The sequence below is a fragment of the Pelodiscus sinensis genome, chromosome 1, assembly GCF_052426305.1.
Source record: "Pelodiscus sinensis isolate ZL-2025 chromosome 1, ASM5242630v1, whole genome shotgun sequence".
NCBI classification, from domain to species: Eukaryota; Metazoa; Chordata; order Testudines; family Trionychidae; genus Pelodiscus; species Pelodiscus sinensis.
This window is the reverse complement of record NC_143052.1, coordinates 119,443,856-119,463,636: the sequence shown is the minus strand read 5'-3', so window position 1 is coordinate 119,463,636 and position 19,781 is coordinate 119,443,856.

Sequence of the window (19,781 nt, the reverse complement as noted above, 5' to 3'; positions counted from 1 at the left end):
AACAATTGGAATGGAGTGCAGAATGACACTGGGAACTAGACAACTCCCTGATGGTTAGGATTTCCTCAGCTAGCACATGAAAGGCTAGCAAGAACATTGTGAAGAAACTGCAAAGTTACATCAGGGCAGGTCTACACTATGGGTCGAACTGATGGGGCAGTGATTGATTCAGTGGGGTCAATTTATCACATCTAGTAGCAGAAATTATTGGGAAAAATATATACTCAAAGGGTATGTCTAGATTACATGCCTCTGTCAACAGAGACATGTAAAATAGGCTACCCGACATAGTCAATGAAGCGGGGATTTAAATAACCTTGGCTTCATTGAAATAAAAATGGCTGCCACGCTGTGCCATCTCACCTGATCATCTGCACAGCATGCGAGTCAAGACGCGGATCAGTCAACAGGGAACGCCTTTGTTGACCGCTCCCTTATGCCTCGTGAAACGAGGTTTACAGGAGCGGTCGACAAAGGTGTTCCCTGTCGACCGATCCGTGTCTTGACTCGCGCACCGTGCCGACGATCAGCTGAGCCGGCACAGTGCGGCAGCCATTTTTATTTTAATGAAGCCAGGGATATTTAAATCCCCACTTCATTGACTATGTTGGGTTGCCTCTTTTACATGCCTCTGTTGGCAGAGGCATGTAATCTAGACGTACCCAAAGTGTAAATTTACAGCAGGTCTCAGATGAAGATGCATTTGAAAACAGTTTCTAAATTTGTTAGCTTTTTTTATTTTTATATTGTTGTTCCCTTGTCTAATTCCCTGTGTGCTTTACTAGGTTTCTTATAATCTTATTTTTAAGGTAGGTCATTATGAAACTACAAGACTGATGTATGCAGAAATTTTGTAAGTAAGGTACCAGAGGTTGCGAAGTATTGTGCTGTTAACCTTTAATATCTAAAGACTTGTTTAGTCTTTAATATTTCTCTTACTTTGCTCAGAGAGAGAATAAAATAACAAGCATGAATAATATGAATTAATATTTTTTCTGTAATAACTTTTGTATTTATTTTGTTCATATGTATTGCATAGTCATTTGTAAACAAACAAACAAAAAACAAGTGAGAATAATCTACACCAAATAATTGTAATCTGGTTCCATGCTACTGGTAGTTAATGTATATGGTTAAAAATTGTAAAGTTTCTGCTATACTTTTAATTCCTGTTTTAAACAAAATGCTATAAATGAGAGAGAGAGAGAGAGAGAATGAGCAAAAGATGTATTTAAATGCCAAACATTGTCAGGTGTGTGTTTATATATATACTTTATAGTAGAGAGGTATACAATCAGCTGGTACTATAAGGTAAATACCATGAGCTTTGTACTTCTCTTATATATACCATTGTAAATCAGGTGTAATGCCATTAAAATTACAATAGTTTCCCTGGATTTTTAAAAATTTTGTATTTAAATAAATGTCTGGTACAGGACCTATTTTAGTTCCTACAACTTCAGAACAGGTCTGCATTGCTTGTAGCAAGGCTGGATTTGGCCTTCCTTGAGCAAGTAGTGTAGGGTACCTCTACATAGCAGGGCTAAAGTCGAATTAAGCTACACAACTTCAGCTATGTCAATTGTGTAGCTTAAGGCCAAATAGTTTAACTCAGCTTTTGGCACTGTCTACACAACAGGAAGTTGAAGGAAGAACACTTTCCCTTCAACTTCCCTTATTCCTCTTGAAATTAGGGTTACCATGAATCAGAGTAAGAAGTCCTCCAGCTTCAACATTATGTTGAAATTAATGCTTGGAGTGTAGACACACACTATGTTATTTTGGAAAAATGTCAGTTATTCTGAAATAACACTGCTGTGTAGATGTAACCCTTACTTCAGGAAGCCAAAATAAAATATCATTCTGAGTCTAGCAACATACAAAGATGGATTAGTTGCTGGCAGAGACAAAATTAACAAAGGTTCTGGGGGCTTGTTGGGTTTCCACTAAAAAGACCAAAATACCAGTTCCCTCACATTTATTCTCTTGCCACCAGCAGTGCTCCAGGACCAGGTGCTTCAAACGAAAGTGAGAAATCTATAATGAACCCTAAGCAAATGTGCACTGCTGCACATAACTAATTGGGAGGAAAAAGTTCCCACCTGATTTCCGTGGAGATTAGTTTATGTCCTGAAAGAATGGGATGTAATTATCCTTATCTTGGCAAGTTCAGTGTACAGTAACTACAGATGTTATTATTGGCCATAAAATTATCCAGCTACAGAATTTAACTAACCACCCGGGGCAGTGTATTCTACTGTGCTGTGAGAGGTGAAAAATGTTTTCCTTTCATTTATTCTAAGTTTACTGGACATTAGTTTTACTGGAGAAAGTTCTCTGCTGTCCCATTAAGAGATGCAAAAGGAATGGCATCTTTTCAAACTAGCCTTCATGACCATTGGACAGAAACGAGGCATGGTTAGCATTCTCTCCTTAAGGAAAGGAGTGCAATAAATATCAAGAGCTTGGAAAAGGTACAGAATCTCTGCAAGCAGCAGTCTGCAAACCCAAACTTGAGAAACAGGAGGCTATGTCAATAAAACAATATACATTAATTCCTATTCAAGGGGTTAACTTAGCGACAGAGAGAAATGGATTAGGCTCTTTAATGCTCTACTGGATTAGGTTTCAAGTGCAGGCAGGATCCCTACTTACGAATGGGGCTTTTCTCGCCGCAGAGGACGCGGGCAGTGGGACCGCCGAGACGCGCCACGATCCTGCCGCCCACGTCCTCCGTGGCGAGAAAAGCTGCTCCGCGTCTCCCTGGTTTGCTGGGGGAGGCCCCCCCAGCAGACCAGGGAGACGCGGAGCAAAGCCGTGGAGGACGTGGGCAGCGGGACCGCGGCGCGTCTCAGCGGTCCCGCCACCCACGTCTCCCTGGTCTGCTGGGGGGGGGGGGCACAGCTAGTGCAACCCCCCCCTCCCCAGCAGACCAGGATTTTCTCGCCACAGAGGACGCCGGCGGCGGGACTGCCAAGACGTGCTGCGGTCCCGCCGCCCGTGTCCTCCGTGGCGAGAAAAGCCGCTCCGCGTCTCCCTGGTCTGCTGGGGTGGGGGGCACAGCTAGTGCACCCACCCCCCCAGCAAACCAGGCTTTTCTCGCCGACGCCTGGGGTAGAGCAGCTGGGGGGCTGCTGGGTTGGTCCCACAGCACCGAGGTGCGGCGCTACTGGACCAACCCAGCAGCACCCCAGCTGCTCTGCCCCAGGCATCCCCAAGAGCAGCTGGGGTGCTGCCGGGTTGGTCCTGCCGCGCCAAGGGTCGGCACTACCAGACCAACCCAGCAGCACTCCAGCTGCTCTGCCCCAGGTGTGTCCGATTCAGCTGCTGCTGATCAGTTTCAACAGCAGCTGAATCTGGACACCTGGGACAGAGCAGTTGGGGCGCTGCTGGGTAGGTCCCCGCAGCACCGTACCTCGGCGCTGCGGGGACCAACCTGGCAGCACCTCAGCTGCTCTACCCCAGGTGTCCCCAAGTCAGCTGCTGCTGAAACTGATCAGCGGCTGATTCCAGGAATTCCTGTAGTCAGCCGCTGGTCAGTTTCAGCAGCGGCTGAATCGGGGACACCTGGGGTACCCGACTTACGTACAAATTCAACTTAAGAACAAACCTACAGTCCCTATCTTGTACGTAACCCGGGGACTGCCTGTACAAGCACTTTATAAGCATGTAGGTAAGTCCCATTGAAATCAGGTTGCTGCAGCTTTTAAAACACACAAGCTTAAGTTCTTCTCTAATTTGCACAGATTCACCTCACTTTGGAGGTATATTTATATACCTGGGAGCAAAATCTGGCCAACTGTGTTGCAAGTGTATTTGTCCTTCCTCAGGCCAAATTCCCATTGACTTCATGGAGAGCTTTGCCATAAAGGGAACTGAAGAATGAGATGTCTACATTACAACTGCTACTGTGGCATGGCAGCAGCACTGTAGCAGACATTTACTACAAAGATGGAAGTAGTTTCTCCATCACCATAGTAAGCTCATCTCTTAAAGAGGTGGCAGTTAGGTCAACAGAAGAATTCTGTGTTAAGCTAGCTGCATCTACCGTGGCCGTTAAGACAACCTATTTTGCAAAATGGCTGCAATTTTTCTGAGCCTTGAATGGTGCAGCTAGGTCAACTCAAAAAAGTGTGTATGTTTCATCCACTGATTATATGGCCAACTGTTCCCCAAACTATAATCCATGGACAGAGCTCCCTTAAAGTTAAAATCAAAATTTTTTCAATAAAATCAAAACTTACAAGGGAACTAGTATAAAGATCGCAGAACTTAATATGTTGCAATTACAACGTGTCTGTTCACAGATTTGTTGCTCTGCTTTAGTTTAGATGAATTGCAGTCTGGGTAGATTATAGAAAGGCAAACATTTAAAGAAGTGCATAAACCCAGTATGTGACAGGGAGTAAATAGTGCTGCCCTCTTCTCACCTTGCCTGCTTTGTAGAGAAGGGGCAGGAACAAATGTCCACCCCCTACCACATGTTGAACAGTTGCAAACTCAGAGTAAAAAACTGGATTTTGCAGCTCAGCCAGATTCACCTGTCCATAATGGAAGCATACTTCAACTTTCCATGTAATTGAATAAGGAAGGATCATGTAAATCTATGCAGTCAGCATAATACAGCTCCATGAGGAACTATAGACAGCAGGTTTGAAGTCAAGAAAGCTTAGGGAAACTATTGCCAAGCTATAAGCCAACTAAATGTCATGCCTGCTCAAGGCCATGCACAAAACTCCATGTCATTTTTTATAATGATCAAAAGGTTCTGCGAATCTGACTGAAAATCATGGGGGCAGGGATTGTTCTTCTGCATATTTGCAATACCCAGTATTAAAAAAAATAAAACAGTTGTAAAATGTACATTTTTGCTACAACAACTGGGAAGGCAACATAGTCCAGAGGATAGGGGAGTGGTGCAGGAGTCAGAAAATCGGGGTTCTACCACTGGCTCTGCCACTATTTTACTATGTAACCTTCCGCAAGTTACTTCACATCTTCATACTTCTATTTTCCCTCCTATATATCTTATGACTAACATATTTAGATTGTATGCAGTATGGACAGACTGTCTCTCCCTGAATGCTTACACGGTGCTTGGCACAATGGGTTTCCAAGTTCGTATTTGTAATAGGAAGGCTAACGAGAGAGCATAAAGTTGGTTATAAATAACCTGTAGAGTGTTTTTTTTTAATTAAAAAAAGCTTAGAAACTTGAAGAGGAGACATATAATTGCTACTAAAGCTGATTCTACTTGCCAATATCAGAGAAGAAAATAGAAGTTCTACTTTGAGTGATTACACCTTTGATGTGCATACACCCACATAGTTGCCAGAAATGTTTTCTATCAGTAGTATCTGACAGGGTGGCACATGTGTCCTCTGCTGCTGCACCCCTCTGGCACCGGTATGAAGGGCCCAGCTGATCCTGAGCCCCCTAATTTCGTTTTTGCCACCTGTCAAGTCACTGGCAAATGCAGGAAGGGAAGTTCAGTTTCTCTCAGTGGATGGTGTTATTTTTTTATTGTAAATAATTAGTATTTAGTTAGATTTTTTAAGTCAGATCAGGGCTTTACTTGATTCCCATTTCCTGAAATAAGGACTATGGACAATCTATACTCAAGCTGCTTGAAGTGCCTCAGGGAAGCTCACGTTGCAGTGTTGCCAATTTTTTGTAGGGACTTCTAAGCCTTGCACAAATTGAGACTATGAAGCCAGGCTAAAGTTCTACTAATGGAGGCAGCCTTGAGACCTCCATCTGACCCCAGTCAGTCAGACTTGTCACAAAGTGCCTCTGCATGGATAAGGAGCATGCCACTTACTGTTCCTGTTCCCAACCCAGTACCTGAGTTCAGCAACTCTAGTGCCCAAGAAGACGCACAAGAAGCAGAATGCTAGAATGGGGAGATCCCCAGTATCAAAGTTGCTAGGTCTGGGGATAAGAGAAGAATGTGGTCTAAGCCCAAGCATTCCTCTGCTTCACTATTGCAGAAGATGGCACCATTGACTTAGTGCCTAGGCAGATTCTGTTGAGTCAGTCATTGATTCTCTGCACATCTGCAGCACCATACTGTACCAGCTATTTGCAGGGTGTCAGGGACCTCCTAGCATTCTACATACAGGACCAAACCATTTCAGCTGTCCACCCAACTGTTTGTGGTCATAGTGTGAAGCACAAAAGTCTTCCCAATCTCTTCCTCACAGAGAATTCCATCCTGGGTAACCTCTTTTATCTGCATGTCTTATGATCTTGCAGGCATCTCTCATCCAAGGAAGCTCACTGCTCACACCACAAGGTTTGAGCATACTCAATGCTACTCCTAACACAAGTCCCTATCCTGAACATTTGAAAAACAGTAACCTGGATATCAGTGCATACTTTCTTTCCCCATTATGTCATCATTCAGTGTTCAAGAGATGATACCAAATGTGGTCAAGCTACACTGTGTACATGAACTCCAATCCCTAATCTCTCCACCTGTTTAACTGCTTGGGAGTCACTGAGTGGAATGCAGACGTGTAATCACTTGAAGAAGAATCACAGAGAGGTAGCAGGTAGCGTGTTAGTCTGATCTTAGTAAATCAAAAAAGCAGTCATGTAGCACTTTAAAGACTAACAAAATAGTTTATTAGGTGATGAGCTTTCATGGGGCAGACCTACTTCTTCAGATCATATTCTGAAAGTGAATAGGCATGACCATTTTATAACAGATGGATGCAATGAAAGAAGGTAAAAAAAATTACATAGAACAGAAGATGGAGGTGTGGGGGAGAAGTGACAAGGAAGGAGGTCCCGCCCGGGTCCTCTGCGGCTTTGCTCCGCATCTCCCTGGTCTGCAGACCAGGGAGACGCGGAGCAAAGCTGCAGAGGACCTGAGCGGCGGGACTGCAGCACGTCTGGGCAGTCCGTGTCTCCCTGGTCTGCTGGGGCCCTCCCCCCAGCAGACCAGGGAGACGCGGAGCAAAGCCGTGGAAGACCCAGGCGGCAGGACCGCACCGCGTCTGGGCGGTCCCGCCGCCCGGGTCCTCCGCGGCTTTGCTCCACATCTTCCTGGTCTGCTGGGGGCCCGCCCCCCCAGCAGACCAGGGAGACACGGAGCAGCTTTTCTTGCCCCGGAGGACGTGGGCGGCGGGACCGCGGTGCGTCTGGGCGGTCCTGCCGCCGGCGTCCTCCGGGGCGAGAAAAGCCCCGTTCGTAAGTACGGATCCGACCTAAGTCAGATCCGCGTAACTCGGGGATTGCCTGTATTGAAAAATTGTTCTACCTACCAAAGCAGGTACAAAAAGAGTCTTCTGTTTTCTTATGGATAGAGCATAAAACACATCCCTCAGCAAGCACAGAAAAGATTCCAGATTAAAATGGTTCAACACGTACTTTTGATCTGTTAAGCCTCTAGGTTTCTTTAAAAAAAAATATTTGCTGCCAGATTTGTCATCAGCACAAAGGGCTGGGTTGAAATATCTAGTTCCTTTTGCAAACTGAACTGACACCACCAGCTCAAGCCCTGCCCAAAATATGGAAAGTAAATACACCCTTGATAGGCATCTCTCTTGCAAATACTAAATCCACTGTAAAACTTTACTGGGGGAGAAGGGGACAGATAGGAGATGAACAAACATGGGAAAGAGGGCAATAATAAAACTCTGACCTCCAGGGTTTCTTGGCAGTATAGTCCTACATACAGTCCTTCATTGACAATGTGAGCATACACTATGGCAGTGTTTCCCAATTTTATTTGGCCGAGGAACCCTTTTCAGCTTTTCAGAATTTCAAGGAACCCATAGGTTTGTCAAGCAAAGAAAAAACAATCCCAAATGAGCTGCCCACCCCCGCTGGTTCCCTGCACCTCCCCCAAAACCATCCCTCACAATCCAAGGGAGTGCAGCACCAGTTCCCTGCAACCACCACAGCCCAGCTGAGCTACCCGTCTGTTCCGTATGCCCTCCCTCATCCACCTCAGCCCAGCTGAGCCCCGCACTGGTTTCCTGCATGCCTCCCCCACAGCACAGCTGAGCCCCGTTTCCCTGCACCTCCCCCAAAACCCGGCAAAACTGCTGAGCCAAGCGTCAATTCCCTGCCCCTCCCTCCCCTTGAGTCTCTCCCCAGTTCCTGGCACCTCCTTCCTCCTGCAGCCAAACTGAGCTCTGAGCTCCACACACACACCCCCACCCCGCAGCCCAGCCCAGCTCCCCGGATCTCCCCACTCTGCAACCCAGCTGAGCTCAATTTCCCTGCACCTTCCCCCAAACCATGCAGACATGCTGAGCCAGCTCTGATTCCCTGCCCCTGCCTCCCTCCCTCCCTCCCCTTGGCTGTGTCTACACTGGCACGATCTTGTGCCAAAGTGGCCGCTCTTGCGCAAAAACTTGCTTCCTGTCTACACTGGCCTTGTATTCTTGCGCAAGTACACTGACGTATGAAATCAGGGCTTCTTGCACAAGAACTATGATGCTTCTGCTCAGGAATAAGCCCTTTTGCGCAACTGTTCTTGCTCAAGAAGCCAGTGTAGACAGGCAACATGAATTTCTTGTGCAAGAAAGCCCTATGGCTAAAATGGCCATTGGCACTTTCTTGGGCAAGAGAGCATCCACACTGCCATAGATTCTCTTGTGCAAAAGCACAGCTTGCACATGGCAGTGTGGATGTGTTCTTGCGCAGGATGTTCTTGCACGAGAAACCGCCAGTGTAGACACAGCCTAAGAGTGTCCTCGCATGAGCAAAATGAATTTTGTGTTGTGCACCAGTACTGAGTTCATGTTGCTTGTTTGGATGTGCCACTGTGGCACCCAAGTTATTAAGAAATATTTTTAAACCTTTACCTTTTCCCTCTGGTGCCATGTCTCCTCCCCTTGTTCCATCAGCTCCCCTGGTGCCTGCTGCCTCCCAACTCCTCACCTTCCTCTGCTGTCCTGACTCCTGCCCTTCTCGCTGCCCTCAGCCCTCCTGCAACCTGCCCCCGTCCACCAGCCCTTCTCTCCTCCCTGTGCCCACTCCTCCAGTAGCCCCACTCTGATCATGTGAACTACCCCTCCTCATCCCCTCTTCTAACACCTTCCTCTACACACCTGCCCTGCCTCTCTCCTCTGGTGGTGGTCCCTCCCCTGCAGGTGTCTGCCCTTCTGCTTCACCCCCAGAGTGCCCTGGCACTTGCACCTTCTCTTACTCCTGCACCCTCCTGTTGCCTCCCTCTTCCCTCACTGCCCCTACCCCCTTTGCCCTCTTTTTCCCTGATGCCCACCCTCTCACCACCCTCTGCCCCCATTCCCCTCATGCCCCTGTGTCCTCACACATGACTTGCTCCATCCTGGCCTTCCTCATGCCCACCCCTTCTTTCAAGCCTTCTCCCAGCACCTCCCCTCCTGCCTTTTTCCTCATTGTCTGCACTTGGCCCCCCTGGCATTTGTCTCTCCTCTACCCTGTCCTTTTGGTGCCTTCCCCTTTCTTCCCCCTCTCCCCTCCTCCTCCTCACAAGTCCCTTCTTCTCACAGCCCTTCCCCTTCCCCTTCCCCTTCCCTTCCGCACAGGCCCCTTCCTCTCCCAGCCCTTCTGCCTTTCACTTTTTGGGGCTGGAGTCTGCGCTCCATCCCTGGACTCTGAACCCGCAATTCAGCCGTGTGGCACAACACAGCATCCAGGAGTTTTAAAATCCTGGGCTGTGATGTTATGTCACGCCCGGGCATCTCCCGCCCACCCGTTTGAGCATGCTACGCATGGCAGCAGCAGCCAGCAAGGGGGAGCTCAGTGAAGGTTGCGCATGGCAGGGATAGGATGGGTCCAGAGACGGGGGGAGAGACGCTCTGGGACCGGGGTAGGAGGACGCACGGGGGGAGGGAGGCCGGGGCCCGCTCCAGCTCCAAATATTGGTGGAGCATGGGCACCACGAGCCCATACAACTTGCCGCCCATGCCTCTGCTGGCTAGCCAGCTCTCTCTCTCTTTCTCTCTCTCTTTCAGAGGGGGCGGGGGAGTGCCAGCTCCTCGCAGAACCCCTAGTTTTGCTTCGCGGAACCCCAGGGTTCCCCGGAGCACCAATTGGGAAACACTGCATTATGGTAATGTGTTCCTTGTCCAGGATTGACAGAGTCTAGAGTCTGGGCAGGTCCATCTCCAGTCTCTAAGGAAAGCACTGTCTGCTCTGTTCTAAGTGCTCTACTAACTAATACAGCTGTAACGATTGTGGATCCTGGACATTGACCAAAGTTCAACACCTCAGGTTGGTTAGCTTAAAGCAGAGGTGGGCAAAAGCCTCTTAGCGAGCTGGATCCAGCCTGCCTTGGGCTTTGATCTGGCCCTCAAGGCAATTCCAGGCCCTGCCCCTTAATGGGCACGCGCCGCAGGGGAAGGAGCTCAGACTTGACCCTCCTCCCCCAGTGCAGCCGCTAGAGAGGGGGCAGCGCTGGGGCTATGGCTCCTCATGTGGGCCAGCCCCAGAGGTGCCACTACTGTGGCCTAGGGCTGGCCCTGAAGGCGCTGCTACTGCGGCCACGTGGTCTGGGGCTGGCTCCAGAGGCTGGAGGCGCCGCTGCCACGTCACCTCCAGAGCTAGTCTGAGGCTGTGTGGTTGTGGTAGCAGTGCCTCCAGGGCTGGACCTAAGCCATGTGGCCATGGCAGCAGAATCTCCGGCCTCTGCGGTGGCCTGTGGCTGCAGTGTCTCGGGGCCAGCCCCAGACTGCAGCAGCGGTGTCTCCGGCCTTCAGAACCGTGTGGCCGCAGCAGCCGTTCTGGGGTGGCCGGGTCATCGTGGTTGCAGCCGTTGCTGCAAGAGGGCATGAAATCAGGTAAGGTTCCCCCTCATGCCCTGACCCCACCCTCACCCTAATCCCATTACTTCCCTCCCCCTGCAAGACCTGGCAGCCCCAGCTTGCTCTGTCACCCTCCCTTGTTTTTGCACCCTCTCTCCTGGCCACACACTGCACCCTCCCTTGTTCCTGCTCCCTCCACCTGGTCAGATACCTTACTCCAAGCCTGCTTCTGCACCCCAGCTCCCCCCCCAGATCCTGCATCACATCCCTATTCTACTTGCTGGCAGCCCTCTCTCAGACACTGTACCCCTCATTTTTGTCCCTACCCCAGAGCCTAAGGAGGTCCATAAAATCCACTAACTCCAGAACCTCAGAAAAGTAAATTTGGCCTATAGGAAGCCCTGAACCTCAGTTCCCTCCCTTCTCTTCCCCTCACCCTGTGAAGCTGGGGCACCAGCGTGAGGTGTCTCAGTTGGGGCCACATCAGTGAGCATTGGGGGGGTTTGGAGGAGGTTTTTTGCTTCTCATTTGTGTGGTCCCCAACTGATTTTTTTTGATAATTTTTTTCTGCACCCCAGACTCAAAAAGGTTCACTAGCCCTCCCATAAATAAAGAAAACATTGAAACCTTTTGTTTTGGACATAATATTTTACTTTATTTAGAATGAAATTTGATAAGCTAATATGAGAAAGTTAAAACGCTTAATCTGTTTCATAATTTAAATTAAGTAGTTCTTACTAGCTGCAGCTGGTTCAGAAAATAAGATCACCATACCCAGCTGGGTAGTTCTCAATCCCAAGAAGGAAGCCCTAAGGTTAGGGAGAGTACTTAAAGAAAGGCAGCATCTTAGTCCCCGCAGAAGCAAGTGGAGAAGCTGGTAATTATTATTTAGTGTGTGCATAGTCACCTAGCCAAGTGCTGGCATCTTCAGTAGTGTAATGCAGTTCTTGTAGACCAGACATTTTCAAAGTTGGGACATGGGCCTGCCTGGATAAGCCTCTGGGAGACTCTGAGAACCTTTGTTTATCTAAGCCTCACAGCTCCGATTGGCTGCGGTTTGCCATTTCCTGGCCAGGAGAGCTGTGGGAAACAGAGTGGGCTGTGCCCACTTTGAAACACATTCTAGACCACTGCTGTACCTAGTGAGTGTGCATTCATCAACAATGTGTATCGTCGTCTGTGTTGTGCTGCAGCTGCACAAAGGCTCCAGAAATATTAGTTGGCTGCATGGAGACCTAGCCCAGTCTGGAAACTGTTCAACAGGGACCACTGGCAACAGGACAGGTCAAGCAATAGGCTTAAACTGCAGCAAGGGAGGTTTAGGTTGGAAATTAGGAAAAACTTCCTAACTATCAGGGTGGTTAAACACTGGAATAAATTGCCTAGGGGGGTTGTGGAATCGCCATCATTGGAGATATTTAAGAGCAGGTTAAACAGACATCTGTCAGGGATGATATATACCATGCACGGTCCTGCCATGAGGGCAGGGACTGGACTTAATGATCTCTTGAGGTCCCTTCCAGTCCTAGTATTCTGTGATTCTATTCTACGAAAGCCAGGAGGGCAGATTGTGGGGTCGGCGACGAAGGACTGGTTGGGAATGATAATAGATATCCATTGTTCTTGCCAGAGTGTTTCCGCTCTAACATCCTGGCATAGCAGATGAGACCGTAATGGGCAATGTGATAGCGAATGTGCAGCTGGCTGTTTAAAAATGTCATTGTGCAGTGGCAGGCTTTTGTTGTCATATACTTTCTTCAGTAACTTGCCACTGGTAACTTCTCAGCTGATATGAGGAGGAGCAATATTTATCAGAACTGGGAGCCAGGAGAGCGGAGTCAGATGCAGAGTGCCGGAGATGATGCGCATTGTGGCATGTGATGATCGACTCCTTATGGTGAGCAATACCCTACCACTGAACACGAGGAACTGACATATGCACAAATACTCCATGATGAAACTGCCAGTTTGCTAAGAAGATTGTTGCACATCTTAACTTTAGCTGCTCTCTTCTTCAGGTGAGCATGGTAACCCAGTGTGTGTGGTCTAAAGTCACACCTAGATAAACAGGTTCTACTTCATGCTTCGCCTTCTGAGGTTCAGATAAACATTTAGTTCTCAGGTTGCACTGGCATCATGAAGACAGAACAAACCAAAGATTGTTTTTATGACACTTGGCCAGATGCAGCAAGTCCTGCAGCAGTCAACTAACTTTACCATGCCCCAATTTAAGGTGGCACCAAGCTTGAGAAATGTCCAGGCCTGGGTACTGCAATAGATGATGTCTGCATAAATGAATGAATGATTACTGATTGGTGGTAACCTATGCCTGTTTGTTGTGGCTTTGTGTCCCTCTGTAGTGGTGTAGAGGCACTTAGTCCACCTACAGCCTTGGCTAAGAGACATTCCTCTTTTGGCTTATGCAGGCGCATGTATTAAGCCTCAGAGGCTCCAAGTTTGTTGGTGGCTGTTGATGGCTACATCTGTCAGTATTACAAGCAGTGGCTCATATGGGATGTCAACTGGGAAATCTCTGAAACTGAGGATGTGCTTCCTCAGCTAGCAGAAGTATATGACTTACACCTGCTTAGTGTGGCACTTTGCCTACCTCCACTGGCAGCTAGACCAGCTAGAGATTGATGGGTCTACTACAGTTTTGGCTAAAAGAGTGTGTTGTTTGATTCACATGTTATGCTCCAGAGGTCCTATGTTTGATCCTGGCCACTAATGACCAGGACCTATGTTATACAGAAATAATATTTAATAAAGCATGATGGTTGTAAGATGAACTGGTAGATAGACACCAAGGCTTTTACTGGGCCACCCATGACATTGCTTCTCCCTATATACTATTTTGTGGATACCTATAATTTCATAACCCTATTGAAACACTTTTGGGTTCAAAATTTCTCTTGACATGTGTTTAACTCACCCTGGAGTCCAGAATTCCTGCTCTGCTGAAGAATTTATTCACTGAAGCCTCTACTACTATTATAGTTTGTTTCTTACGGGGTAAGTATTGGGCCATTTTCTGAAATAGTCCATAACTACTAGCAAATACTAATTAAAGCCTCTGTCTCAGGCAAAGGCCCAAGCATTCCAGCAGTGATGCTCCTTATTATTATCCTTCCACCTCCCCCACATTTGATGGGGTTTTCCCAGTTTTAGGGGGATCCCTTCTTTGCAATAAGCACCACACTTCCTGCACCACTGTCTGCATTTTACCTAACAGATTTTTTTTTTAAACCTTGGCTAAGTTTTTTGCAACCTCAAAATCTCTAGCAGTTTTAAAACCATGACATAGCTTGAGAATCTCCTTTTTTTATTTCCTGTGTATCTGGCAGAATCAGCTGGTGCCTGTGTCAGCCAACGGTCAGGGCTCCCTATATCTGTCCCTTTATGACCGGCTGAAGTTCTTTTAAATTGTGCTTGGTTCTATTACAGCAACTGAAGGAGTCAGGTTAAAACTTAAACAGTTACAGGTTTATTTGAGGAAGCTTATAAATCATATGGTTGCAATGGCTATTGTTCTATTTCTTAACTGCTAGCAAAATATAGATCTTAAAAATGGTTACAAAGAAGATAAAGATAGAAAAATAGAAATAATGGTACCAAGTAACAGCTTACTCTTTCTATGTGTACACTTAAGACAGAGGACCACATCCAGGTACAATTTTTACCCCCTTCTGTGCCTCTCGACTCCAGCATGTCAGGCCAGGGCCGGTCCCTCAATTCCTAGGAAAGACGAAAATACGAGGTGGGCATCCCCATAGAACCTCGGGAGGTCAAACACCTAACCCGACCAGCAGGTAGAGGGTAGAATGACACTCAAAGTGAGTGTGTGCTGGACCCATCTTTTATACCCATGGGGTCACGTATTTCTCTTTCTTGTCTGTCATGCCAAATGGGGCTGGTCTGTCTTTTGTGAGACCAGTTCTTACAAGGGAGTTGTGAACTTAATTTACACTTGTAAGAGAGAATTGAGATGATTAAATTGGAAGTACTGGACATTCTTTTCTCAGTGGGAAATTCCTCTCCCAGGGACTGTGTGTGTGTTCGAATCAACATGGGTGCCAGCCGGGGGCAGTTCTCACAGCCTCGAGGCCAGCTTATTGACTTAATCGCTCTCTCTCCACATATCTGTTTTTCCAGCTTCTCAGGATCAGATGAGCCAGCATAGACTATGCTGATTTTACTGCTCCTTCTCTGCCCTGTATGCTTCAGAGAGGCAAATAAGATGGATGAGATGGGAGGGGGGGGGCTGTCTGGCTACAGCCTGCAACCATGACCTGCAGATTATTTTGCAATTGCTGTACAAAATTTCACCTTTACACTCAAAGCTTTCCCACTCTGACCAAAAATCTCTTACTGTGGTATTATACGGGGATACTAGAGTCCAACATGGCCATATTTGCGAATTGATTTTTCCAGACATATGCTATTCTGAATTCAGGGGCGGCCCGTGAGCCTAAGCAGACTAGGCAGTTGCCTAGGGCGCTGCTGGCCCAGGAAGCCTGATGATGATGTCACAGGGTGCCTGGGTGCCTGGTGATGACGTCACGGCCATTGACAGTCGTGCAGGCAGGGGCGCCGATCACGCCTTCCGCCTGGGGTGCCAGCTGCCGCAGCCGGCCTCGGGCCGCTCCTGATTCTGATCGATGGTTCCTCTTTAGTAAGCTTTTAGTGGCTCTGGACTCCATCACAGTCAAATATCCATTCAAGAACATGGGCAGTTCTGCAAATTATGGGAAGAGAAGGGACAGCCATCTCTTCCTAAACACATGGAATATTGGATTTATAATGTCATGTTTCCAGTGTCTCACGGTAAAGTCACATAATGCAGAGTCTAGTATTACATTTAGAAAATGAGATAGATGGGTGGGATTTTCAAAAGTGGTCCTCACTAGAGGCTGCTTCCAGTTCTTGTCACTGCTTAAAGGAAACATTCAAGCACCATGGGAGATTCCACAGGCTCTCAAGAGTTTTACCACTGACCGCAGTGGGAGTAGAATTAGGCCTATGCTGAGTGATCACTTTTGAAAATCCCACCCATCCATTTCATTTTCTAAATAAGCTCAGTTTCCACATCTGTAAAAAGAAAGAATAATTCGTTACCTATAACTGACAGAAGTGTTGTGAGGCTTAATTTGTTAGTGTGTGTGGAACATTTTGAGGTCCTTGGATATGCAAACTATTATAGTAAGTAATTGGGGCTAGAAAGGTTAAATTCACTTACATCTACAATCAAATCTTGTCTAAAGGGCTATCTTTAAAGCAATTTCTTCCTTCTTGAATGCTGGAAACCAGCCAGGAGAACTGAGTCTGGAAGGTTTAAGCCAGTTCTGTGCCTCTCTTTAAAAGAAAACAAAAAACAGCAGTTTATTGGTGGTGGGGCATTATATAATCTCAAAGCAGGAAAAGTGAAGAGCAGATAGAGGTAGCAGCAGGCATAAGTACTTTCATAGGTTCTTTCTGAATCATTGGAGAGGGAGAAAGGAGAGTGGCAAGGTGATTACCCAAAACTAGTCACATAATTACCATACATAGGCCCACTGGTGGGAAGGGAAAGGGGGCAATTGTCTCAGGCCCCTTTTAACTGCTGCCAGAGCACCACTCCACTCTGAGGGCTGGTGGGGAGGGTTGCGCCATGGTACGAGTGATGCTGAGGGCTGGCTGCCCCTTCCCCCCCGTTTTGCCCAAAGTCCCACCTATTCTGGGGGTGTGAAGCACACACACACACACACACACACCTTGCCTCAGGGCCCCCCAGCCCAAAAAAGGTTCCCCACCTCCCAATGAAGTTCTGTAAAGTGCCATTTCTTTTCTCCTCAAATATCCATATTTACAGATTTCACAGGTTGGTGAGTATAATCGTGGCCATTGGGATTAGGCCAAGAAATAACAGAAATTGTTCTTGGAAGCTTTAAGACAGACACCCCAATTCCGTGGCAAACATTTTCTTTAAGCTGACTTAGACATGCAGAGAATATATATACACAGCTTTTATTTACCTGATTTAATGCTGGGCAGTACCCCAATCACACCCAAGCAAAAGTCAGGTATAGTGTAAAGGACATGGCTTTATGCCATAACCACAAAGAAACCCTTCACCTTATGTTAGCAAGCACCATGCCCAGTTTGAAAACCAGACCCCTGATTTAGAATGAATTCTTTTGTTGAAATTAACTTGTGTAAGCAAGCTGGTGCATTTTGCCTTTGATATTAACTCTCTTTATGGGAATATCATGCTGCTCTTGAGCCCTGCAACCATTTTATTTTTTTCACCTTGCCAAACTGCTTGAGCAGAGTAAGGCCTTCTCTATACTACCAAGTTTTGTCCCCTAAAACTTGCCTCTTGGCAACAATACAATGAGAGCATACACACCGCAATGTGACTTATGTTGGGAAAAAAGCCCAGTTTTGGTGACATAAACCTTCCACCCCAGAGACTTTTTTTCCCCTTTCCCCCTCCGTTTATTGCGAACAAAGAGCCAGTGTACATACTGCTGTTTGTTTTGTCAACAGAACTGGCTTCTGCCAGTATCTCACAAAGCCTGTCCTGATCATTCTGCTCAGTGTTTTGAACTGTGCTGCTCTGCAGGCAGGCATGCCTCCCCTTTCAAAGCTCCAGGAAGTATCTAACAGCTGAGTGTGCATCTCCTTTTAGGAAACAACGAGCAAATCATGTGCTCCTGGAGTGCAAACAGCTGATCACCACTGGTAGGGCAAGAGGTGCTGGGAGGAGGAGTAGATCAGAAGGGCTGTTGGCAGGCAAGAGGTGTTGAGAGGAGTGAAAATGGAGGAGGTTGGCTGATGGTAGATGCTAAGCACCCACTTCTTTTTTTCCTGTGGGTGTTCCAGGCCTGGAGTCAGCTCCTCTTTATAATAAAACTAGGAAGGAGTATATGGTATTCTTTCAAGTGATGGGCTGAAGCCTACAGCAAGAACAGACTGGGGTGTAAACACACAGATCTTGACTTACACCAGGGTTGTGTTTTTATACATGAACAGGAAGCTGAGCAACCACTTACAAAGACTGCAGTGGTTTCCGGGTAGTAACTGACTCAGAGATATTGTTCTGTGAACTTCAAGTCTAAGGGGTCCTTCAGTGAGGATCTTACAACCTGTGTGTTGCCATTGCACCTGTCCAGAAATCTTACTAAAATAGAACAGGTCATGTTGTTACATGTTGGCTTCTCCTTGCGCTGAGCTGTTACAGTGAATCTACTGCTGCCTCAGTTGGGGAAAGCTGTGTGGGGCTACCCGACATTGGAATAGTCCATGTTTTTTACTATAGAAACAACTGGGAAACAGATCAATTCCAATGCACATTTCCTAAATCATTAGATTTGAAAATATCATGCAGACTGTTGTTTATGGTAAACTTCACAGGATAACATCAGAGTCCAGGGCTGTATTAACTCTTCTCAGGGTTTGGGACTAGTAGATTTTGTGGGGCCTCCATAGGATGTGGGGTGGAGCCAAAATTGGGATTCAATTTGCGGGAGGGGGCTGCCAGAAAGTAAGGGGTGTGTGGGGGTGCAAGATCTGGATGAGAGTACAGTGCAGGAGCAGAGTCAGGGTGCAGGACTGGAAGAGTGTGGGAGGGGGCAGGGGTTTGGGGTGATTATCTGGTGCAGCTCCCATTTGGCAGGGGGTACAGGTGATTGAGCCACCCCGTGCCTGCAGGCACCAGCCCCCGCTGCTCACATTGTCCATGAGAGGGGTGGGGGAGAAGGCTGCAGGCAAGCGCAAGGACAGAGAACTTCCCTGTGTTCACAGGGACAATGCTGCAGCCCAGGAAGGAAGGGGGAATGGCAGTATGCAGACCACCTTCCCTCCTCACCAGGCAGAGCCAGCCAGCCAGCCAGGAATGCAGCACACAGGGGCATTAGTGACTGTATCTCAGGCCCTCTTAGTCCAGGGTTGCAGCCCCTACAGCCCCTTTGATAATCTGGCCCTGTCAATTAGTTGGAAAACAGAATTACCGGTTCCAAAAGCATTTTTTTCTAACCTGGGAAAGTATCGAGTTGTTTGGCTTTGATAATGTGCACTCCAACCCCCAAAGGCATGGAATGAACTCAAACTGCCTTGTAAACCTCAAAGAAAGAACAGTTCACATTGCATAACTTCTCCATGCTACTTAAGGAAGGATGATTATTATGGGGGATGTTTAAATGTGGGTAAATACTCCGGAAGAGGCTTTCAGGGTCGGCTCAGATAGTAAGGCCCAGATCCTCAAAAGTATGTATGCTCCTAACTTCCACTGAATCCAATGGAAGCTAGGAGCTTACAAAACAATGAGGATCTAGGCCTAAATCTGTAAGTGGTATTGCACATGGCTACAGTTGAAACTAAAGAAAGGACAAGAAAATGAATGGAGAAAAGCTGGTTAGGAAGATAAACGTCCAGGGAAAAATAGTTTTAAAAATGGCACACATTTCAGACAAAAATGAACACAATGTAAAGGGACAACAGCAAAGTAAACTAAGGTGTTTCAACTGTCCCTCCTTTAACACATATTTGCAGATACAGTGTTCTCAGGTCTGTTGTAATTTACCTAGTATTAAACACACCTGAATTAAGAGGGGTAATTTTTTTTCATGTATATAGTACCTGATTTTTCCATAAGATAATGAGCTACTTTCATTAACATAAGGTAATGAACTACTTTTATTAATCATTTCCTTGGATGCTTTGTATTTTGGGCTCACAATCAGATATAGGCAGATAAAAAGGATATTTTGTAGATGGATTACTCATTAAAGAACAGCATAAAATATTTCCCTGGGGGCAGCTGGGAGTAAATGCAGGCAAAAAGATGAGGGAGAGGGAAAAGAAAAATGCAGCCAGCAACACAGGGAGTGGGGCAGGGAAACTGCAGCCAGGAAGATTGGGAGGAGGGGTGTGTGTGAGGGAAAGTAGAGCAGGGAAGATGCAGCTGGGGATGTGGGAGGACAGGGAGTGGGTCAGGGAAGACAGAATGGGGGGGATGGTGAAATGGGGGAGAGAAGGGACAAGAATAGGGGAGGGGGGCAG